General features: G+C 51.2%; 7 non-coding genes across 7 annotated transcripts; 3 read left to right on the forward strand and 4 right to left on the reverse strand.

The window, feature by feature from the left end:
• The first annotated feature begins 683 nt into the window (after nt 1–683).
• Nucleotides 684–765, forward strand: TRNAS-AGA. The gene has a single exon. It is a non-coding gene; the product is annotated as a tRNA-Ser (tRNA).
• A 3,039-nt stretch (nt 766–3,804) lies between these two features.
• Nucleotides 3,805–3,898, forward strand: TRNAK-UUU. Its single transcript has 2 exons — nt 3,805–3,842; nt 3,863–3,898. It is a non-coding gene; the product is annotated as a tRNA-Lys (tRNA).
• Nucleotides 3,899–13,230: 9,332 nt separating this feature from the next.
• Nucleotides 13,231–13,304, reverse strand: TRNAT-AGU. The gene has a single exon. It is a non-coding gene; the product is annotated as a tRNA-Thr (tRNA).
• Nucleotides 13,305–18,445: 5,141 nt separating this feature from the next.
• TRNAK-CUU lies at nt 18,446–18,518 on the reverse strand. The gene has a single exon. It is a non-coding gene; the product is annotated as a tRNA-Lys (tRNA).
• Nucleotides 18,519–19,670: 1,152 nt separating this feature from the next.
• Nucleotides 19,671–19,742, reverse strand: TRNAQ-CUG. Its single transcript has one exon. It is a non-coding gene; the product is annotated as a tRNA-Gln (tRNA).
• Nucleotides 19,743–22,068: 2,326 nt separating this feature from the next.
• On the reverse strand, nt 22,069–22,141 carry TRNAR-CCU. The gene has a single exon. It is a non-coding gene; the product is annotated as a tRNA-Arg (tRNA).
• Nucleotides 22,142–23,286: 1,145 nt separating this feature from the next.
• TRNAF-GAA lies at nt 23,287–23,359 on the forward strand. The gene has a single exon. It is a non-coding gene; the product is annotated as a tRNA-Phe (tRNA).
• The last annotated feature ends 240 nt before the right edge of the window (nt 23,360–23,599 follow it).

Here is a 23,599-nt window from a genome sequence, read left to right on the forward strand (position 1 = left end):
ACAGGGCAATAAATTGAAACAAAGCCCTGTTAAATCATTTCTCAGCCTGAGTCCTTCACCCACATTCCCTAGAGCATAGGGCCACCGTGTGGACGTTTCATTTCTGACCTCAGTTTCACACAGAGACAAAATTTCCTTTGCACAGATCCATAAACAGCAAAACCTCCCTTTGTCTCTGGTCTGAGCCAGGGCATTCGATGCCAGTGAACCTTTTTCTCCTGCAATGATGATGGTCAGACAGAGGGGTCATGGCACCTGCATCCCTGCCAGGGAGATATTGGCTCCGCTCTTTCTTTCTGCTGCTGTTGTTAGTCCATGAAACATCAAGGGTGGAATGCAAGGCTGAGTTCACGCACCGGCCCTCTGAAAAATTTCAGTGCCCCAGAGAAATCCTGCCCCCTGCTATTGGAAGGATGTGCTGGAGATTTGACTAGGAAAGGGACTGTCTGAATTGTCAGAGTGGGGAATGAACAACAATCTACAGCAATGTCGTTCACACAAACACACTCTAATCCTGCTCCAACCGGAAGGAAAATGGGCAGGAATTCTCGCTGTTCAGCCCAGGACACACTTACACTGATGCGCAGCCGTTAGTGTGCTGGGGAAGCTGGTCTGGGCAAACAATTTGAAGTGACAATTTAGTGAGAACAAAATCATCATGCAGTGAAACAACTGCATGTCAAGTAGTTGTAGCTGAGTGGTTAAGGCGATGGACTAGAAATCTATTGGGGTCTCCCTGCGCAGGTTTGAATCCTGCCAACTACACAAGCACTGTGCTGCTGTTGTTATTATTGTAGTCTTAGTGCCTGAGCATCCACAGTGCGAACTGGAGATAAATCTAGTTTTACTCTGTCTACACTTAAAATGCTGTTGTGGCACTGCTATAGCACTTTGGAGTAGACAGTGACTGGAGGGATTTTCCCATCCCTGTAATAGCTGCATGGACAGAACAATTCTTCCTTTTCTTTAGCACTATCTAACCCAGGCTTAGGTCACCTTAACTATATGGGTTTGGGGGGGGGTCACACCCTGAGAGACATCGCTTTGCCAGTTCAGTGCCCAGCGTACACCAGTCCTTAGATCCCTCTGGGTATTTCAATGCAGGCACTAACCTGTGAGAGGAAAACATCAGCTCACGAACACAGAGACTGAATTTCCCACATTTAATCTCGCTGCACTTTCCAGAAAGTCACAAAATTCAATTCATTCTTGCTAGGACAGAGAAAAAATAAGTGATACTAAGTTTTTGGCTTGATTAAATAGAATTAAGTGTTTAATTAATATAGTAAAAATCTGTACTGATTCCTCTAACTAACACCATAGCGTGAAATAGGAACAGAGACAAATCTTCTCAGTGACGACTAATTTCACAAATGATCTTCCCATTATTAATTTCCACATTGCCCCTATTGGAGGTCTGGGCATCTCCAGTGTCATTGCTCTGCATTCACCTTCCCCTAGAATTGTTCTCGGACATTCGACTTCCTCTGCGGCATGGGGCTCAGGTCACTTGCTGGAAGATTCCCTGCACCTTGAGGTCTTTAAGCCACAATTTGAGGACTTCAGTAACTCAGACATAGGTCAGGGGTTTGTTACAGGAGTGGGTGGGTGAGATTCTGTGGCCTGCGTTGTGAAGAAGGTCAGACTAGATGATCATAATGGTCCCTTCTGACCTTAAGTCTATGAATCTATGAATCTAGTCCCAAATTTGGAAAACTGTGCAGTTCAGCATGAGAATAGTGACCCCGTCTCCTTCCTGCACCTGCTCTACATTGCTCCACAGCAGCTTCTCCACCTGCAGAGTCACCCCAGCCCTGCAGTGCAGCCGCCCAGGGTTCAGCAGGGGCCCCTGGCAAGGACAGTGGGTGCAGCTAACAGCCCAGTGTGCCTGGCAGTGAGGCAGCTGTAAAAAAGCCACCCACCCCCCCAGAAGTACAGAGACTGAATTCCTTAAATTTAACATCATGACCCCCTGTAGAAAGCCACACTTGTCAGTTGTATTTTCACAGGGAGATGCAAAAATCAAGTGACACCAATTTTTAAGTTGAGTAAATAAAGTTGAGGAGATAGTTATTAACCTCTCAAAAATATACTAAAGATCCCTCAACATAACACCTGAAGGTGAAATATGAACAGAGACAAACCTTGTCAGCAAAGGCTCATTTCCCAAACGATCCTCAAAATGTTACTAATTCCCATCCCTCCTCCACAGGAGCTCTGTGCAGTGTAACTGTTCTGCAGGCAGCTTCCCATTAAATACTGTTGTGGGACATTCCCAGGCCTGGAAATGTACCAACGACAGAATTTGAAGAGCAAACCTGGCTCCCCGCACCAGGCGGGATTTGAGTGTTTTGTCCCTGTCACGTAGAGTTTGTCAATAGTACAGACGCCAGGGGCAGGACTCCAGGCTCTGCTTGAGGGATCCTGGCACAGGGGCTGCAGGAGGGAGGGGGGCAGAAAGGATTGCAGGTTCTGACCTGTGCTCTGGAGAGGAGGTAATAATTGAAGGGGGTGTTTTTGACTATTCCCCTGCCTCAGGGTCCCCAGGGCTAGAATTCTACATTCCACAGGGCCAAATAAGGGGGTGATGCCATGTGGTCAATGAAAACCAGTGCCCCAGGTGAGGTTTGAACTCACAACCCCAGCATAGCTCTTCTCAGCACTGCCCTGTACGTACTGCGCACTAACCAATTGCACCACTAGAGCACCTGTTAATTATAATTCTGAGACCCCCCTAGGCTGATACAGGCAAGGAGTGACCCCAAAACAGTCTCAGTGGAGGTGAGAGCCGGTAGCGACAAGTGTTGTACTCGGTGGGGTGGATCCTTCTTAATGGTTCCAGGCACCATTTGACACCTTGTGGTCCCACCAGGAGCAGAACAGGCTCCCTAAAAGCAGGGCCGCCCAGAGGATTCGAGGGCCTGCAGCAAAGCGGGGGAGCAGACATAAAAAAGGTGCCACCCGCTGTGGCGCTTGTACTCACTGGGTGGCGTCCGAGTCTTCAGGAGCAGCGGGTCCTTCACTCGCTCTGCGTCCTCGGCAGAACTGAAGGACCCGCCGCTGAAGTGTTGCCGAAGACCCGGACTGCTGCCGGGTGAGTAAAAATTAAAAAGGCGCCTCTAGCCAGGGAAGGGATTCTTGGCCAGGGCTTGTGGGGCAAATTGCCCCACTTGCCCCCCGCACTTGCCCTGCCTAAAAGTAGCAGCCACCAGAGCCCAAACAGTAGCCCCACCCCTTCCACTCGAGGCCACGCCCCTGCCCTCCCTTCTCCCCAAGGCCCCGCTCCTACGCTGCCTCTTACCTCAAGACCCCATCTCCCGCTCACTGCTCTCCGCCCCCTTCCCACCCTCACTCGCCCTTATGGTCATTACAAAGTGGCAAGGCAGAGCCCTCCCATTTTTAAAAGCCGTGGGGTGTTGTTCCCCCCTGTTCAGGCACCACTGGGGCCCTGCACTTCACACAGCTCTCCCTGATTTCAGCTGTTAGTGAGGGAGCCTCACTGCTAGCGCAGACTGGGCAGTTTCTTGCATGAGAGACACTGTCCCAAAGCAGGACTAATGCTTAGAGCTGGTTCTCAGTGATTTCAGCTCTGTTGGTCTGCAGCAAGACTCTCCATTGAGTCTTAACCAGCTCTGTTATTACACAGGGAAGAACAAAAGGGTGAAATGGGGCCTGGAACCCTTAAGAAGAATCCACCCCACCAAGTACAACACTTGTCGCTACCTGCTCTCAGCCCCACTGAGAATGTTTTGGGTCACTCCTCGCCTGTATCAACCTAGGGGTCTCAGAGAATAACTAGCAGGTGCTCCAGTGGCGCAATTGGTTAGCGCACAGTACTTTTAGGGCAGTGCTGAGAGGAGCTATGCTGAGGTTGTGAGTTCAAGCCTCACCTGGAGCACTGGTTTTCATTAGCCAAGTGGCTTCACCCCCTTATTTGGCCCTGTGGAATGTAGAATTCCAGCCCAGGGGACACTGAGGAAGGGAAGAGTCAAAAACACCCCCTTCACCTATTACCTCCTCTCCAGAGCACAGGTCAGAACCTGCAATCCTTTCTTCCCGCCCCCCCACCAGCCCCTGTGCCAGGATCCCTCAAGCAGAGCCTGGAGTCCTGCCCATCCTTGACCCCTGAGCCTGGAGGGAGAGGAGCAAGGAGCCATTGTAGGAGGGCTTTCCCTTCCCCCGCCCACTTCCCTGGCTCTTGTAAGGCAGACAGCAAGCAGCAAAAGACCAGAAGTCAGAAGCGCAGACAAAGGGATGTTTACTGGAGTTAGTTTCCCAGCAAGCAGATTCCGAAGCCCTTCACACCAGTCGGGCTTATCTCTATAGACCGACAGAGTCTGTTCCCCAGTGTCCCCCTTCCCAGCTCTGACACCGCAGTTCTTACAGTCTAGGCCTGTACAGGCAGCCTGTATATCTCTATTCTAACAGCCATCGGTCCCTGTGGGAAAATGATCTATTCAGGGTTGTCCCTAGACATTTTGGTGCCCTACAGGGCACCCCTGTCCCCCAGCCCGAGCTGGCAGAGCGGATCGGGCTGGGGCCAGGTCACTCCACTTCCCGCCGCCCGGTAATTGCAGGGCAGGCCTGACCCCACATCACGGGGCGGCAGGAAGTGGAGTGATCCGGCCCCAGCCTGCTGCACTCTGCTCCCAGCCTTGGAACATGGGGGGTGGGGGAAAAACACCCCCCAGCACTCACCATTGGTGTGGCTGGGAGCTGGTGGAGCAGAGCAGGCTGGGGCCAGGTCGTTCCATTTCCCACCGCTCGGTGAGTGCCAGGTGCGCCTGATCCCTCCTGCCGTCCACCGGGGTGTAACTCAGGGGAAGGAGCGGAGTGGGGGGTGGATGGAGTGGAGTGGGGGGGGGAAGAGGGGGGTGGGGGCAGACCAGGGGTGGGGGGCTGTGGGAAGAGGTGGAGCAGGGGCAGGGGCAGCTTTCCTGGCCGGCTCAGCCAGCCGGGGGATCGAGTTCGCCGCTGGAGCAGTACCCAGCTGTGTGGGGCACCGGGAAATTTGGGGCAATTTGGTGCCTCCACATCCCTTAACCAGGCAGTGTCCCTGTAGTGTGGGCTGCTGTCTGCATAGGTCCTTTCTCAATCTTTCTCACCCTCTTGTCTTGAGTCTCCTGTGTCTCTGCTTTCTAAGCACAGACTAACTCTGGCTGTTCAGAGGAGGGGAGGACCATGCCTATGTGTGGCCAGCAGACAGCGACAAAGACCCCCGGCCAGCCTGCTCCCTGCCATGCCAAACACCCACTGAAGGCCACACACAGACCAGCATGCGGGGGCGGCTGCTGATGCTCTATGGCCAACATCAGAAGACGGTAGGAAAGCAGGGCCGGCCCCCCTGGTGGGGCCTCTGACCGTTCCCACTCCAGGTGCTCACTTTGGCAGTGGGGCAGGAGATTTTTCCCCAAGAGGCTTTTCCCCAGCTGGCGAGAAGCAGAGAAACACCCAGGATCCCAAGGTGCTATGTAGCAACCCCCCTCCAGCACAGGGACAGGCGCACACTTGGAAGAGGGAAACTGCTCCACACGCTAGCCCGGGCAGCCGCCCATTTTCTTTGGCAAGTCAGGAAGGGCAAAGGCGAGACTGGAAGCACCTGGGGCTCACGCCCCAGCCTTTGTGACACCCAACCCCCAACTCCTTCCCGGGGCTCTAGCTGAAGCCAGAGCATTGGCCTGAGCAGCCAAGAAGAGGTTCCAGCCCTGAAGGGAGCAGGACGTTCAGCCCAAAGGTAAAACTGCACAAGCACAACCCCGAAGGGACTCGAACCCTCAATCGCCTGGTCCGAAGTCAGACGCCTTATCCATTAGGCCACGTGGTCACATAATTAAAAACAAACCTCTCCAAGTACTTCTTTAGAGAAGACGGACACTGTGTTTCTCAGACTCGGGTCATCTACTGAGGGGGGCTGAGACTGTCTGGGCACAAGAAGTCGAGTTCCCAGCGGGGTGTGAGACTTAATTCTATGGAGCCAGGTGCAGGGCTTTGGCAGGGAGGCTCAGGCATGGGGGATTGGGGTGCAGCAGATGGACCGGCTGTCTAGGTACAGAGATTTAGTCACACGAGGCACAGAAGGGAGGAGAAGGAGGAATCCCGCTGATGGTCAGTGACTGTGCAGAAAAAAGGGTGTTGATTCCCCCATCCTAAATGGGCTGATTGGTTTGACCCTTCTCCCCTCTGCAGAGCATGGCGGGGGCTGCAGCTCACCCCTTGTGGGGCAGGAGGGCACAGGTGCAGGGTGCTGGGCTCCGATGCACCTGGAAGGCAGCTCCGGTGGGGTGGGGTGGGGCCGGGCCAGGCCTGTGGTTTACGTTCTGCGTTGCCTGATGCTGGGCCATTGCACAATCCCCAGCCAGGCCGCACAGCGCACCCCGAGAGGCGGTAGGGGGCCAAGCAGATGATCCAGCACGAGGGGGGAGAGGATGTGTGGCTGGGGGGAGGAAAGGCCTTGGGCTGCACTGGGGGAGCACAGAGCAGGGGTGACATCCCAGAAACCTGCAGCAAAGGGATGGACAGGTGGGCTGGGTGGATAGATGAGACAGCGAGCCTAAAAGGGGAGTGGGGTCTAGTGGTCAGAGCAGGGAGGCGGCTGAGCACCAGGACCTCTGGGTTGTATCCTTGGCTCTGGGAGCGGAGGGGGGTCTAGAGGTGAGAGCAGGGGGACTGGGAGTCAGGACTCCTGGGTTCCATAGTGGTGACTGTTTTTTCGTGTGTCTCCCTCCCTACAGATCCCAGCCCAGCCCCCTAGTGGAATCTGACTGGGGGAGGGGTTTGCCCTGCCACTCCAGACTATGATTCGATCCCCTCCCCCGACGGGCTCTGACATCACGGAATCTCCCCCACCCAAATCAGAAAGTAGGAGCCCCTCCCCGCATGCGGAGGAAGCTAGTGAGTCTCTTGGGGGTCTCTGGTGGAGGTGACAGCACCCACCAGACACCCACTCATGGTTGCAAGGAGACCCTCCTGCACAGCCCCCTGCTACGAGGGGCCGGGGGCGCCCAGCCAGGATCAGGAGGTGAGATGGGGTCGCAGTGGCAGGAAGAGGGCAGAGCTGGGGGTGGTGCCAAGTCTGGTGCTGGCTACACGGGGAAAAACCACACTGCTCCCCCGCAACACACACACACACCCCTCCTGGTGTTGGGAGGGGAACAGGAGAAAGAACAAAAGAAGCAAGAGACAAAGAGAAAGGAGGGAGGGATGGATGGAGGAAAAGGTGAAACAAAAAAGGACAAACCCTAATGTCCCCAGTGATTCTAAGGGACAAAATCCTAGGTGAGAAATAAAATTCTGCGTCCTTAAGCTCGTGTTTTCCATGCCTAGAATTCAACTGTCACCATATGGATCAGACTGAACAGGTTTCAAACCTCAAGGAGGCTCTTACCTTCTAAACAGGGATGGCTGTTTTCTAGTAAAATCAGGCAAAGGGAAGGAGAAAACTCAAAAGAGGTTCCTCCTGGCGCTCACGTACGTGAACCCGAATACTCTCTCAATCCTCAAAGAGAGACCGGGAGAAGGAGACTTGCTGAAGCAAAGCCACAGGGGTCTCTGAGGTTTCCCTGGCCCCTCCCCTCTGTCCTCCCTGGCTGATGTCAGCATCTCTCTGTGAGGTCACCACCTCCCCACCACCTTTGACCAATAGTCTGAGGTCCTGCAAAAGGCCTTTGTGATGTCACTGCCACACCCCTCCCTTGCTGTGCTAATGTCCTGCCCCTGGCCAGGCACTTTGGAGGTTTGAGCTACTCCCTGTGGATCACCCCACTCAAGGAGCGTTCGTTCTAGGAAGCAAGCCGGCTAGATAGGAAAACATCAGATGCTGCTCCCAATGCTACACTCAATTTTTCAGAAATTAGTCGACTTTATGGCCAGAAGAGACCATTAGAGCATCTAATCTGACCCCCTGCATATCACAGGCCTCCTGTATGACACAAGAGCTACTTTTGGGGCAAACACATTCCAGAAAGGCATCTAGTCTTCATTAAATGACATCAGGAGATGTAGAATCCACCACTTTCCTTGGTAGCTTGTTACTCTGGTGAATCATCCTCGCTGTTGAATATTTGTGTCTTATTTGTAATATGAATTTGTCTCTTTTCACCTTCTAGCCGTTGGGTTTTGTTATGCCTTTCTCTGCTGGATTAAAGAGCTCTTTAATAGCCAATCTTTTCTCTCCATTAAGGCCCTTCAACGCTTCAATGAAGTCACCTTTCAATCTTCTTTTGATCAGCTAAACAGGTTGAGCTTGTTTAATAGCTCACTAGAAGGCATTTTTCTCCAGCCCTCAGAACATTTGGTGGCTCTTTGCTGCCCCAGCTCCAATTTCATAACATCTTTTTCAAATGAGGACACCAAAACTGGAGGCAGTATTCCAGTGTCAGTCTCACTGATGTCGTGTCACCTCCTGTGATGTTATTGACATAATCTGTAACTCTATAGATCACCATTGGGACCACTGTTCTATATTTGCAGCCAATATGGTAGAAAGGTTGTCATGTAAGGGGTCTATGGAGAGGTTCTGATTGGCTGATTATAATGATGCTATCTCTATATGTGTATCATTTTTGTAGTTGACGTTATGAATATTGGGTCTATGCTGCCCGTATTTCAAACTTGTGCTATGCTTCCGGGGAACACCCAGCCATACAAGTTGGTGTCAGTTCTGCCTAGCTTGCTTGATGGCCCATTAAGGACCATCAGCTATACAATCGACCCATTGAGAGAAGGCAGATACGCCTTGTGCCTCAGCAAGGTACACAGGGACCTGCCTGTGGACACAACTCTTAAGTTTTTCTATGCCACATGCTGGATAGAGTGTCCTTGAGACAAAGAAAGCAAAGACCACATGGCAAGAGACTATACAAGGCTGATGCCTCATCTCCATCTTGTCTTCAATCCTGCTTCATACTTCTGGAGGGACTTTGCTACAAGCTGAAGCTCTAGACAAAGGACTGAATGACCCATCCCAGCTGTGGATGGACTCCAGAGACTTGATTTGAACCTGCAGTTTATTCCATCACTGCTACAAGCCTGAACCAAGAACTTTGCCATTACTAAATGTGAAGGGTTAAAATCCATGTGCATTTTACATAACAACCTGGTGTATGGATTGTGCCAGCTCTTTTCCAGACCCAAAGTCCAGAGTATGGTCAAGGGACCAGTGGCCTAGCAAATCGTGATCAGCTAAGAGAAAGTTGGGGTAAACAGAAAGCCTTGCTTGCTAAGATAGGCCTGGTCAGCAAATTGCCAGGTGTTGGAGCTAAGAACTAAAGAATTGTGTCTTATTCAGAGTTGCAGATTGAACAAAGAATCCTTGTTCCTATTGTGTTAGTCCCTTCTGTAGGGAGACGGTCTTCCCACAGATCCAGCCTTGAGTTTATGAGAAGTTGGCACATGTCAGTATAAGATATGGCATACTTCCACCTCCCTTCCCAGGAACCATGTAGTAAGTTTTTTGGCAGAAGGGGGTTGTAGTGAAAGGACATTTGAGAAACTCTGGCATAGAGCAGCTCCATTAATGAGCTGCAGTGACATAGACTCAATGTTTTAAATGTTGACTTGTCCTTAGCCTCTGAATACGTCTAGACTTGGCGCACTGTGGGTGATCTGACACTGAAAGTACAACCATGAAGATACCACACACCAGCCTTGCCTTGCTAGCAAGAATCAAGCCTCCACAGAAAGACACCCATGGTTTTCTAGCCCAGCTCCCTAAGCCCTCAGCCACAACCACTTAAGACAGGGGCCTTTCTACACTATGGTTCTGTTCTCACTGAAAGGTCATTTCCAATTGTTTGCTCAGACCAGTTTCCCCAGCACACTCACTGCTGTGCAGCTCTGTACGTGTGGCCATGGCTGAACAGCAAGAATTCCTGCCCATTTCCCTACTGGCTGGACATGGTTAGAGTGTGTTTGTGGTTAAAGATGTTGCTGTAGATTGTTCATTCCCTGCCTTGGGAATTCAGACAGTCGCTTTTCCCGTCATATCGCCAGCACCTCTGTGAGTCCAATAGCAGGGCAGGTTTTCTCTGGGCACTGAGATTTTTCAGGGAGTTGGTGGCTCCTTTCTTTCCTCACCCTGGAGTAAACTCAGCTTTTTATTCCATCCTTGATGACTCATGGAATAACAACAGCAACATGAAGAGGAGAGGGAATATCTCACTGCTGGGGGTGGGGTTGGGGGGAAGGTGGACATATTCCCTCTGTTTGAGCATTGCCATTGCAGGAGAGAAGGTTTCAATGGAATCGAATGCCCTGGCTCAGACAAGAGACACAGGGAGGTTTTGCTGTTCATGGATCCATGCAAAGGAAATTGTGTCTCTGTGTGAAAATGGGGAGGGAAATGAAACGCCCACAGGGTGGTGCCTAAGGCAGAAGAGACTCTTATAGGATTAGAACAGGATAAGTTCTCAAGCAGCATGTTTCTTACTTTGCCCATGTCAGTTTTGATTATTATCGATGGAAATATTTTGCCATTGGGTTGTGTGTTTACACAGAAATTGACATTCACCAACAAATACGTAATTCTTCCAAGCCTGCCTAGTCTGCTGGTGGTGAGTTTAGAGGGACAGAGTCACTCTTCCCACTCCTCATGCCAGGCCTGTGCTCTCCAGAGTGTCAACTTCCCATACAGCTGGGATCCTTCCCTGATCTCCCTTCAGACATCTGCCCCCCATCCCCACTTCTGGGATCCCCTCCCAACACTGTCCAACTCCCCTGCTGGCAGGATCCCTTCCCATTCCTTTCATTTCCTGCCTCCCCTCTGAGCAAAAGCTCTAGACTGCTGCCACACTAGGAATTGAACCCAAGGCATCTAGGTAAAAAAACCAGGAATCCTGACCACTAGACCATATGGGACTTGTACAAGCAATAATCCATTTACACATTCACTAACACATTCACATTCATTAACATTTAAAAGTAGCCTTTCAAAAAACTTCAAAAACAGACTTCAAAGAGAAATTGCAGAGTTACAATTTATTTGCAAACTTAACACCATTAATTTGAGCTTGAATAGGGACTGGGAGTGGCTGGCTCACTACAAAAGCAATTTTCCCTCTCTTGGTATTGACACCTCCCCATCAGTTATTGGCAGTGGACCACATCCACCCTGACTGAATTGGCCTTCAACACTGGTTCTCCCCTTGTAAGGTCCCTTCATGTCATGTTCCAATATATATTTATGCCTGTATCTGCAATTTTCACTCCATGCATCTGAAGAAGTGGGTTTTTGACCCACGAACGCTTATGCCCAAATAAATCTCTTAGTCCTTACGATGCCACCAGACTCCTCGCTGTTTTCATGAAATAAAAGCAAAACGCATTCTAAGGTGATCTTAACCCTTTCAGTGCCCTTACAAACTTAGATGCTTCTCACCACAGGCTGGCTGGTTGCTTTTCAGCCGGGGTCGCCCCTTTGATCAGCTCCTCAGTCGCTTGGTGTGGTGATGGCTGTAGATGGAGGTGAAAGAGAGAGTTAAAGCATGGCGAATGACTCTCCTTTTATCATGTCCTTCCTTCCCCATTGGCTTTGTGGCCCTCTTCAGAGTCAGGTTAGCATCACTGTGTCTCTCCAAGCAAGGCTGAGCAATTCCTCTCATGTGGCCTCATGCAGGTGATGGCTGATTCCCCCAATTTACAGCATAGTGACAACCACACTACACAATTCTCATAACTTCATACGCATGAATGGTGTACATAGAAATGACTTTCAGCAGATCATATCCTTTCCCCTGATACCTTACAAGCCATGCTCTATATGTAAGATCATGATTATATGAAAATGAGGAATATGGGCAGTACAGCTGCTCCCCCAAAGGTCTAGAATGTCACACTGAGATTCTATTTTCATTTAAAAAATAAACTAATTGGAGATATACCAATCTCCTATAACTGGAAGGGACCTTGAAGGGTCATCGAGTCCAGCCCCCTGCCTTCACTAGCAAGAACAATTTTTGCCCCAGATCCCTAAGTGGCCCCCTCAAGGATTGAACTCACAACCCTGGGTTTAGCAGGTGAATGCTCAAACCACTGAGCTATCCCTCCCCTCAGTGACCAATTTTGACCTCTCTGCCTAACACTTATAATCACTTCCAATCTATCTTTCTGTAGTTAAACTTATTTTAATGTTTTATACTTATTTGTGAAATTGTCCAAAGTGCTTGGGAAAGCTGCTCAGATTAAAAAGGCTGGTGCATGTTCACTTTCTTTTTGAGGAAGCGGTGAATTAATTAATGAGCTTGCACTTTTCAAGAGGTTTTGAGCAGTGTAAGATGGTATATTTCTGAGGTGCAAGGCTGAGGGCTGGGGAGATATGATGGTGTCCCTCTATGTATAATTGAGGAGTGGCTTATATAGCATTCATGCAACTTAGTTGGGTGCATTGCTGCATGTTGTTGGCTGAATGATCACAGCACATGGAGGGGGTTTTGCTGCTTGTCACTAGTGCAGCACTGTAAGACACAGCCCAGGCTGGAGAGATAAGAGGACAGAGCAGTTCCACAGTTTGGGATTGTACCCCACGGATCCCACCACACAGAGACCCTGCTGTGACCAGCCGTGGTAATACTGTGCTTAGTGCTCTGCTTCAACAGCTGCACATGCAAGATGAGTTACAGTGACCTTGACCTTGTTTCCATGTTTATCCAAAGCCTCCTTTTGACAGTTGTCAGCAAAAAGACCCGTTTCTTTTGCAAGCATTTGTATAGCTAGCCAGAGTCGAGCTTCTCCGTTAACAAAAAAGATTGACCAAAAGGTGACAAGAGCAGGCACATTCAGCAAGGCAGCACTGGATGCTGGATCCTGAATCTGCTCTTTATCCAGCAGCTCTCTTGGCAAGCTCTGCCATGGTGCCATGCTCTGGGACATCTCCCCTAATTGCTCCATTTTTCATCAACAATAACATGAAAGGTGAAAGGACAGTAATTCTCCATTTCCTGCAAGCCCTGCAGAGAACCCTCTAGAAGGGACTCTGTGCACAGATATCCCCAGCGAATCGCATGGGCGCATGACACAGGCTCTCCTGTCACAGCAAATTGCAGCTGGAGCAACCTCCTTGCCAATGCCAATAGCCTTTTCATCAACACCAGACTGAGGATTTGATTCTCTCCAATGCTCTGCTGGAAAGAAGCCTTTTCATTCACAAGCAATTACTTGGATTGTCAAGGGAGGTCTCTTCTGTTTCCTAGGAAGGCACAGGAAAATGTGAGCAGAGGATACAAAAGCTATAGAATAAGGCACCACTGGGAGTTGAACCCAGGATCTCCTGTTTACTAGACAGGTGCTTTAGCCTACTAAGCCATGGTGCTTTCCCCAAGAAGACATTTGCAACCATTCTACTTGATGGTCCAAGACTAAACCTTCAAATTCCAAAGTAAAAATGTTGCTCATTTCCATCAAGACTTGCAGACCTTGAGCAAGCTGGCTCAGTGCACAGAAAGCCACAGCTGAGCTGACAAAGGGCTTCTAACATGTGCTTCTCCCACCAGCTACTATGATCAGATACTGATTAGTGCTCTGTGTTTCAGTCACAGCAACTTCAGCTCAACTCTGAGTCATGGTAACCTTTCCATCAGCTCCATACTTACTATTTAACACTTTCTAAGACTTAGCTGCAAGGAAGGGTCTCTGTGTCTTGAACAAGCACTTACAAGGATTGTGCAGTGAGGTCTTTTCTTTTCATGAGAAGAAATAAAATAAAAGAAAGGAGCCTGAAAAAAAGCCAGGTTCAGCAAGGAAGAACTGTCAGGCCAAGCCAGGATCTCCTGGTGAGTAGGAAGGCTCTTCAGCCAGCTCTGCCCAAAGATCCCTATCCAGAGGCCACTTCCCACAGAGTCCAGTTATGGTTACAGACCCATCCTGAAATTAGAGCAGGATATTTTAAAGCTTATTCTCACAGTATAGTAATACAATTCAACCATGTCGGCACAGAGGAGAAAACACTACTGTCATTTCATAGTTATTGCTACTGATCTCACTGACAAATTTCCTTTTCTCGGGGCTGCTCCCAGCACTTTAGGGAGTTTTTCCTCTTCTCCCTTCCAGCTGTGGTTACGGGACTGCAGCAGCTCCCCAGATGGCTGGCTTTGCTCTTTCACTTACAGCCTTCACTTCTTTGGCTGAAGCTGTGTTTGCCACCAGTTTAATCCATAGCTGAAACCTCAGGTACCAGCAGCTAGTTACAAAGGCTCAATTCCCATCACCATCAGTGGGAGGTTATCCAGGGCTGCCAAGGCTGCAGGATTTGGCCCATGGACAGTCAAGGTGCTACAGCAGCTACATTCTTACGTCGTGAGTCCTGCAGCCTATTACCAAACTGCTCTGCCATAGTCTGCAGGGCAGCTTGACTTTTTGAGACTCTGGCAGAAGGGAGACCCTGGAGGAGAGAAGGAAAATGTCCTCAGCAGTCACAGCCGGCAGGAGCAGCAAAGACTGAGTATCAGACACACTTTTTCACCAGGACAGTAAATGTGCATGACCCCCTGATATATTCTCAGTTCACTCCCCCTCCCAAGGAAGCCCTATTCTGCTCTATTACACTCTCATGGGATGAGAGGGAAGGTCCTCTCATGGGTAAATAACTGGTTACAAGGTAGGAATAAATGGTCAGTTTTCAAAATGCAGAGAGGTCAATAGTGGTGCCCCCCAGGGCGTCTGGGACAAGTACTATTCAACATATTCATAAATGATCTGGAAAAAGGGGTAAACAGCGAGGTGGCTAAATTTGCAGATGATCCAAAACTACTCAGGAAAGTTAAGTCCAAAGCAGCCTGCGAAGAGTTACAAAAAGATCTCACAAAACTGGGTGAAAGGGCAACAAAATGACAGATTTGTTGATAAATGCAAAGTGATGCACATTGGAAAACATAATCCCAACTATACATATAAAATGACGAGGCCAAAAATAGTTGTTGCCACTCAAGTGAGGGATTTTGGAGTCACTGGGGATAGTTCTCTGTAAACATCCACTCAGTGTGCAACGACGGGCAAAAAAGCAAAGAGAATCTTGGGAATCATTAAGAAAGGGATAGAGAATAAGACAGAAAATATCATATTGCTTATGGCCGACCACATGCATTGGCCTCCCCTCAGGCAGGGGACTTATAGGCCCTTCTGCCAGTTGGTGTTGGCAGCAGCAAGGGCTGGGTTCAATGTCTAGGGGAGGAAAGCAGCAGAGAGGGAGGAGGAGAGAGAGTCCCAAGAGCAGAGTGCAAACCAACCAGCTGAGGGTCTCACAGGAGTCCTGAAATAACAGTAGCTCCAGGTCCCATCAGGGCCGCCCAGATGGTGGAGTAAGTGGGGCAATTTGCCCTGGTCCCCACAGGGGCCCCCACAAGAGTTTTTTGGGGCTCCTGGAGCGGGGTCCCTTCACTAACTCCGGGAGCTCTGGAAAACTCTCGTGGGGTCCGGGCCTCCAGAGATTCTTCCACTCTGGGTCTTCGGCAGCAATTCGGCGGCGGGGGGTCCTTCATGAATGAAAGGTGACTTCATTGAAGTGTTGAAGTGCCTTAATGGAGAGAAAAGATTGGGTATGAAAGGGCTCTTTAATCTCGCAGAGAAAGGCATAACAAGACCCAATGGCTGGAAGGTGAAAAGAGACAAATTCATATTACAACTAAGGCACAAATATTCAACAGCGAGGATGATTCACCACAGGAACAAGCTACCAAGGAAAGTGGTGGATTCTCCATCTCTTGATGTCATTTAATGAAGACTAGCTGCCTTTCTGGAATGTGTTTGCCCCAAAAGTAGCTATTGTGTCATACAGGAGGCCTGTGATATGCAGGGGGTCAGATTAGATGCTCTAATGGTCTCTTCTGGCCATAAAGTCAACTAATTTCTGAAAAACTGAGTGTGGCATTGGGAGCAGCATCTGATGTTTTCCTGTCTAGCCGGCTTGCTGCCTAGAACGAACGCTCCTTGAGTGGGGTGATCCACAGGGAGTAGCTCAAACCTCCAAAGTGCCTGGCCAGGGGCAGGACATTAGCACAGCAAGGGAGGGGTGTGGCAGTGACATCACAAAGGCCTTTTGCAGGACCTCAGACTATTGGTCAAAGGTGGTGGGGAGGTGGTGACCTCACAGAGAGATGCTGACATCAGCCAGGCAGGACAGGGGCGAGAGGCCAGGGAAACCTCAGAGACCCCTGTGGCTTTGCTTCAGCAAGTCTCCTTCTCCCGGTCTCTCTTTGAGGATTGAGAGAGTATTCGGGTTCACGTACGTGAGTGCCAGGAGGAACCTCTTTCGAGTTTTCTCCTTCCCTTTTAGTGATTTTACTAGAAAACAGACGTCCCTGTTTAGAAGGTAAGAGCCTCCTCGAGGGAAGGGGTGTCATGGGGGCATCACAGTTCGGATGCCGGTGCCCCCCCCCACAATGTAAGGAAGTTCCCGCCACCCTGCTCTGTGTTCGCAGGGCGGGAGAGAGCAGCATCCACGGCAGTGATTTGCTCCTGGCTGCCGGAGCAGAGCAGCAGGCTCAGCTGTCAGAACTTCCCGGAGCGATGAAAGGGGAGGGGCCCATGGCTCTGTAGCAGGAATGCAGGGCAGGCGAGTTCACGGCAGGCATTGAGGGATACTGGAGAAGGCCAGTTATGGTGATATAATGAACAGCAGCGTCTACTCTGTCACTTTAAGTTTGCTGAAAAAAGCTCTAGACCTCTCATCAAAGTCGTTTTATTTTGTCACCAAAACAGGGCAGTTTTGTCGCCAGACGTGGCATTGCACTGTGTATACCGGCCACAATCTGCTGACCGAGGGAGTGTTGTGTGTTTTTCACATACCTGAGCAATATAATTCTGCTGAAACGACTTTGTAGTGCAGACCTGGCCAAAGATTGACTCACACACAGCTTGCAAGGAAAACCTCACCTGCTCCTCTGCTTTGCAGAATCCAAACACAAGTAAAGCTTGTCAGGCCCCTGTAAAGATGGCAGGAGTCAGGTGTGGGCAGGGCCGGCTCTGGCTTTTTTGCCGCCCCAAGCAAAAAAAAATGGGGTGGGGCCACCGGAGCAACAAAACAGGGGGGAAAAAACGGCACGGGTGGAGCGGCAAAGCGGGTGTGTGTGGGGGGATACGGTGCGGCTGAAGCGGCAAAGCGGGGGGGGGACACGACGTGGCTGGAGTGGCAAAGTGGCGGAGGACAACACAAAACAGTGGGGCTGGAGCAGCAAAGCTGGGGGCGGGGGACAACACAAAAACGGTGGGGCTGGAGCAGCAAAGCTGGGGGGGAGGGACACGGGGACAACACAAAAACGGTGGGGCTGGAGCAGCAAAGCAGGGGGATGGGGGGAAAGACAACGGCACGGCCGGCAAAGCAGGGGAAAAACAAACAAAAAAAACCCACAGGGTGGCCAGAGCCAGTGGACTCCCTGTGCTGCAGAGTGCGCGCCCGGTCTAGCGGGGGGGAAGGGGAGGGAGCGGGGGGAGAGAGAAGGGGGGCGGCCAGCGCTTCAGCGGGACACTCACCACGCGGCCCCGACCGCCGCGCCGCCTGGCACCCTCACTCCTTCTCTAGACTAACCAGTCCTAATATACTGTAACATGGTTATATTCCACCTCCTTCACTGGTTACACCCAACAAAATTAATTATACAGCAGACAGAAACAATCACAGACCCAGAGACCATGCAGATAAACATACAAAACAATACAGAAGGGAGGATTTCACAACTACATCTATACAGACATAAGGGTTTTCCAGCTGTGTCTATTGATAAGTGAGTTCTTGCCAGACAGGATGCTACCAAACTAAGTTTCCCTTTCTCTGGAGGTGATGGAATATCAGGACAGGATTGTATTCCTAACAGCCCAATCACACCTTATTTCAGTGTGACTAGTTGGGAATGTGAGGATGTGACCATTCACTTCCCACCTTATGGCTGCCTTTGCTGCTTAGCCGAAGAACCAGGCCTCAGACTGTCACAGTAAGAGAAGGCCATTACACAGACAGTGATTTTTTATTCTTTCTTTTATATCTTTATAACTAGCTAAGTGATAAAAATACACCTAAATTCTTAAAGTACAGGCCTTTGCAGACTGGCCCGAATATCTGTATCCTAACAGTCCTCGAGGTCAGGCAGCCTCTGGGTAAGGGGGTGGGGACTCAGATCCTTCCACTGGCCAATTCCACCAGGGTCGTGTATAAACCAGGGAAGTTTGCCCCAATAGTCAGACCAAATGCCCCCTGTACACTTGTGCTCTGTCCTCATTGCTTCTCTGTCTCTCTTCCCCCTCATCTCTGCTGCTCCCCCTCTGAGCTTTCTCAGCACCTGGCCCCACAGCACTTCCTGGGGGCCAGAGACTGCATGTTCTAGGCCTGCTCCTGTGGATGTGGCCTCTCTCCTGATTGCTAAGGAAAGGAACCTTTCCAGGAAATGGCCACAGCTTCTGGGAATCCCTGTGTGGCTGTGAACAGAGTTTGGCTCCTGGCACACAAGGCAACTTAAAAGCTGAGCACCCAGACAGGGGCTTGAACCCTGGACCCTCAGATTAAGAGCCTGATGCTCTACCAACTGAGCTACCTGGGCTTATTAGGAAACATTTTCACCATTCACCACAAGAGTGATTATCCCAGTGTGCAGGCAAGAGTGAGCAGGCAGGCAAAAGAGAGGCAAAAAAAGTCCCAGGAACCCCTCCTCTTTTTCTGCACAGCCACTGCCTGTCAGCAGGATTCCTCCTCCTCCGGGAGACTAAATCTCTGTGCCTAGACAGCCGGTCCATCCGCTGCACCTCAATCCCCCATGCATGAGCCTCCCTGCCAAAGCCCTGCACCTGGCCCCATACAATTAAGTCTCACGTCTCGCTGGGAACTCGACTTCTTGTGCCCAGAGCGTCTCGGCCCCCTCAGCAGATGACCTGAGAAACACAGTGTCCGGCTTTTCCAAAGAAGAGCTTAGACCCCCTCATCATGTGGCCTAAAGGATAAGGCATCTCCCTGTGGATCGGATGATTCAGGATTTGAGTCCCCTCGTGGTTGTGCTCACTTTGTGCTGCAAGTCCTGCTCCCTTCACAGCTGGAACCTCTTCTTGGTCACTCAGGCCAATGCTCTGGCTTCAGCTAGAGCCCCAGGAAGGAGTTGGGGGTTGGGTGTCACAAAGGCTGGGGCATGAGCCCCAGGTGCTTCCAGTCTCGCCTTTGCCCTTCCTGACTTGCCAAAGAAAATGGGCGGCTCCACTGCCAAAGTGAGCACCTGGAGTGGGAACAGTCAGAGGCCCCACCAGGGGGCTGGCCCTGCTTTCCTACCCTCTTCTGATGTTGGCCACAGAGCATCAGCAGCCGCCCTGCATGCTGGCCTGTGGGTGGCCGTCAGTGGGGTTCAGCACAGCAGGGAGCAGGCTGGCCCTGTGGCTGTCTGCTGGCCACACATAGGCATGGTCCTCTCCTCCTCTTGCCCTGACCTCCACTGCTTTTAAGCCTTCCCTTGGAGCTGTCAGCACCAGCCGCCTCTGCTCTAGGTGCCCAGAGGAGGAGAGGTGCTGGGCTTCCACCTGCCCAGCCCTGCTTCCTTCAAGCACAGTGGCAACTGCCAGACTTGTGATCACCAGGTGAAGCCGTGAGAATCCCAACCCTCAGGTGTCAGTTCTAGAGCCCTGACCCATCCAGCAGGAGGGGAAAAAATTGCTCTTGCAAAGCTGGAGACAGGGAAGTTGAGCAGTGTGAGCTCCAGGGCTTTACCACAAGGTCCCACTGAAATTTGAACTCAGATTACAGGATTCAGAGTCCTGAGTGCTGCCCATTACACCATGGGACCAGCTCATGCTGCTGTCTTTGGCCATCAGTGACCCTCATGGGGCCGGCTTGTGTAAGGGACTGTTGGCCCCTTACTAAAGCTTAGTGGGGGGGGTTTGGTTGGCTAGTTCCCAGTCCCAGTAGAAGGGGGAAGGGCCAATGGGAAATCAGGACCCTGAGACTGACAGTCCCCAGGGGCAATGGGGAGAGGCCAAAGCTCCAAGTTAGCCGCACTGACAGGCCAGGCAGTGTAATGAGGGAGTCACCAGGCCAGGGGGTCCCATCCTCCGTGGGAGCTGGAACTGCCTGGGCCAGAGTGGGGCAGAGCTAAGGAGAGAGCAGGAGCCCGAGAAGAGCCAGGGAGCAGAGCTGTGCAGGTGTAGTGCCAGAAACTGCTCCCTGTAGGACTTTGCTACCTGCAGCAGTTACTGAGACCTGAGGTTGTTCTTATTTGCTGACTTGTCCTAATTGGCTAAAACTTGACAGTGGTGGGGGATGGAAGCATAAAGGCTTCGTCCTCCAAACAACCCTGCCTGGTGTCCATCTGTATCTATTACCTCTTAACACAGGATTGTAAAAAATAGAGTGAGGTCATTTAAACATCATTTATTTTGCAGCTTCATTTACTGTGCTAACAATGTAACATCCTGACACCGATACTTCTGCCCATGTGACCTGTGGGTTGGATTCATTTTAGTGGGACGTGGGACATGTGGAGGATAATTTAAACTCTTAATTTCCTTATGGTTTCCCTGCAATATACTTCTCTGCTGGTGCAATTTCTGACCATTGCACGTCTATTATATTTATTACAATAGCCCAAGTAAGTCACACAAGTGACAAAGTCTAGGGGCTTGGCTACACTTGCAAGTTAGAGCCCATTAAAGCAGACCCAGGTGCCCTAACTCCTGAGGTGTCCACACTGGCAAGGCACATGGAGCGCCTGGGCTCTGTAGGTGGAGCTCTCCTGGTAATCCACCTCCATGAGAAGTATAAAACTCGCTGAGCCCTGCTGAAATACCCGGGCATCAGGGTGGATGACGTGTTGCGTTACTGCACTGTGTTTGGCCTCAGGAAATGTCCCATAATCCCCTGAAGTCAAGTGCCCACTCTGGTCATTGTTTTGAAATCGGCTGCAGGCATGCGGATATCCCCTTTCAAAGCTCTGTTTCTGACAGCCGGCTGCTTATCTGCTCTGGGACAAAGCAACCATTAGTGTGGAATGCTGCTGTTGTGAGTGTGTGTGGGGGGAGGTGGGGTCTGCTGCTGTCCGAACACACAAGACAGCATGCTGACACACTCTCAGCCCCCCAAACACACTGTCTCGCTCCCCCCCCACGTACACACAACACACTCCCTGTCACACTCCACCCCCGCCCCCCATTTGAAAAGCACGTTGCAGCCACTTGCACACTGGGATAGCTACCACAGTGCACTGCTCTCTGTGGCATTGCCAGAGCTGCTAATGTGGCCACTCCAGTGCGCTTGCAGCTGTCAGTGTGAACACACGGCAGCGGTTTCCCTGCTGTGGTTTAACTCCCAGCACTCTACCTCTGCAAGTGTAGCCAAGCCCTAAATTTCCCAAACCAACCGAACTCAGTAACTGCCCCCCACCACCACATGCAGGGAGTAGGGGCACCGGGGAGCACACGCCGCACTTACTGGCTCAGCCTTGTGCATGGTGGGGTGGCCACCTCCCCATTGATGAGACCTGGTCCCACCATCTCCGCGGAGCTCCAGGCTGCCCTGCTGCCATCCCTGTCTGTGTTGTCTTCTCTAGCAGTTGACTGGAAGGTGAGCACTGGCCGCATGCCATGTAGCCGTGTTGTCTCGAAGGGCGAAAGCAGGAGGAATGGTGCCTTCATAGCCCACCCAATATTCCATAACAGAGTTAAGGAAAATATTTCTCAATGAATTCTCAGTAAAAGATCAGAAGCAGCCAGTGTCCGCATCAGTCTACGAGCATTGGTATTTTCTTGAAATTTGTCAGACCAACCTAACTAACACCTAACACACATTTGAAGTTCTTCTTTTCACACTGTTGCTCATTCTCAGGTTCTGCTTTGTCTCCAGACAGATCCATTCTCTTTCAGGATGGCCTTGCTCTTCCTGTCTGTTTCACTCACTGAGGTGTCAGAGTAAACACTCCCCTTCACGCTATTCTCAGACAAACACTAGTATTAAGTGTTTGCTACTGATGGGTCTAGAAAGCATTTGTCAAGTGGAAGATGCTGTTTCTGGGGGATTGCTCCCAAGATCCAGTACTTTGGGTTCAAACGTCTCCCAGCTTCCTTGGGGAAAATAACACCAAGGCTTTGTTGCAATATACAAGAAGGAAGGAGTTTTGCCACCCCAGATGGGACTTGAACCCACAATCTCTGGCTTAGGAAGCCAATGCCTTATCCATTAGGCCACTGGGGCCCTGAAGAGCAGTAAAAAGAAGGATGGAAATTCCCTCTCAGGATTGCACATTCCTCACATTCATTCAGAAGCCAAATACCCCATTTAATGGCCTTACAGAAACGTCTGCATCCCCTGGCAGCGAGGCACCTGGGCAGGTCGCTGACAGAGCTGAGCACCACCTTTCTGCCAGCCATCTTTAGAGAAGAACCCCACCCTAGAGTCACCCCTCCCTCCTTCAGCACCTCCACGGCTGTGGCTCTGAGTGGCAGTAGGATGATTAGGGGGCGAATCCGGGGCTGGAAGGGGGGTAAGGTCGGCCTGTAAGGAGTAACCAGATGGGCCAGACCCAGGGGGAGGCTGTGGGCTGCTGGTCGGTTGTTGGGATCCAAGCTCTAGATCAAAGCTGCACAGTGACCTGACACCCAGGGTTATAAGGCCGACATAGTGACCCCCTTATTGGCCTTGGTGACCCCCAAACCCTTGTCACTAAGGGCATTAAGGAGTCTCTGTCCCTTAATAACTTCTGGGAGCTCCCCAGCAGGCTGCGGGCGTCAGCCGCCTCCTGCCTCACAGGTTAGACTCTTGGTGCTGTGCCAGCTGCCCCCTCGCTTGCAGGCCCAGTGTAAGAAGCAGGAGGCCCGGTGCTGGCAGAAGAGGGTTTTGATTAATCGACCTCTGTGTTATGGGCACAGGACGCTTCCACTCAGTAGCACAGCTGTGGGGGAGCAGCTAAGGGCGTCGGGTTCCTCCGGTGGGGGTGTGGAGCAGCCGTTCGTTTTCCTGTTTGCACTCCTCTGCGGTGTGAAAATCGGGGAGGGGAGGCACAAGCCCCACTTCCCTCCCGAAATGACACCCAGTGGGGGAAACCAGGACAACAGGGTGGGGCGGCAAGTGGTGGCCAGACTCTCACCGCCAGGGTCTAGCCTAGCTCAGGGTCCAGCTCAACTTCCTCCCCGCGCCACTGGCCCCCAGTCCCCTTCCACCGCCAGGTCAACCCGGGCACTAGGGCAGGAACGGGGTGAGGCAGCAAGTCAAGCTGAGCAAGGCAGGCAAAAGCGAGTCTTGTCTTCATGGGCTGCTCACAATGACGTCCTTTTTGTGTGCAACTGCTGCAAAAACATCTCGGGCAGAGAAGCAACAGGCCAAAATATTATTGCGCAGCTGCCAAAGTAGCTCATTTGGGAGAGCATTAGACTGAAGTTCTAAAGGTCCCTGGTTCAATCCCAGGCTTTGGCAGGCCCTTTCATCCCTCTTTGCACAGTGGCAGCTTGTTTTCTGGGAGCACAGTGGTCCCTGCACCCAAGGTGAGTCCCTGAGCTTGGGCTCTGCAGTAGGAAAAGATATTGTGGGCTTCTGCCCCTAATTGGCTGGCCTGACATTTAACAATGAGGGACAGGAGCTGTCTCTCCTAAGTGAGTTATTGGTGGACCCAATATGGCAGGAAGAGAGTGCTAGAGGGGGTGCTGGGCAGTGACA

The sequence above is a fragment of the Mauremys mutica genome, unplaced genomic scaffold (assembly GCF_020497125.1).
Source record: "Mauremys mutica isolate MM-2020 ecotype Southern unplaced genomic scaffold, ASM2049712v1 Super-Scaffold_100104, whole genome shotgun sequence".
Lineage (NCBI taxonomy): Eukaryota > Metazoa > Chordata > Testudines > Geoemydidae > Mauremys > Mauremys mutica.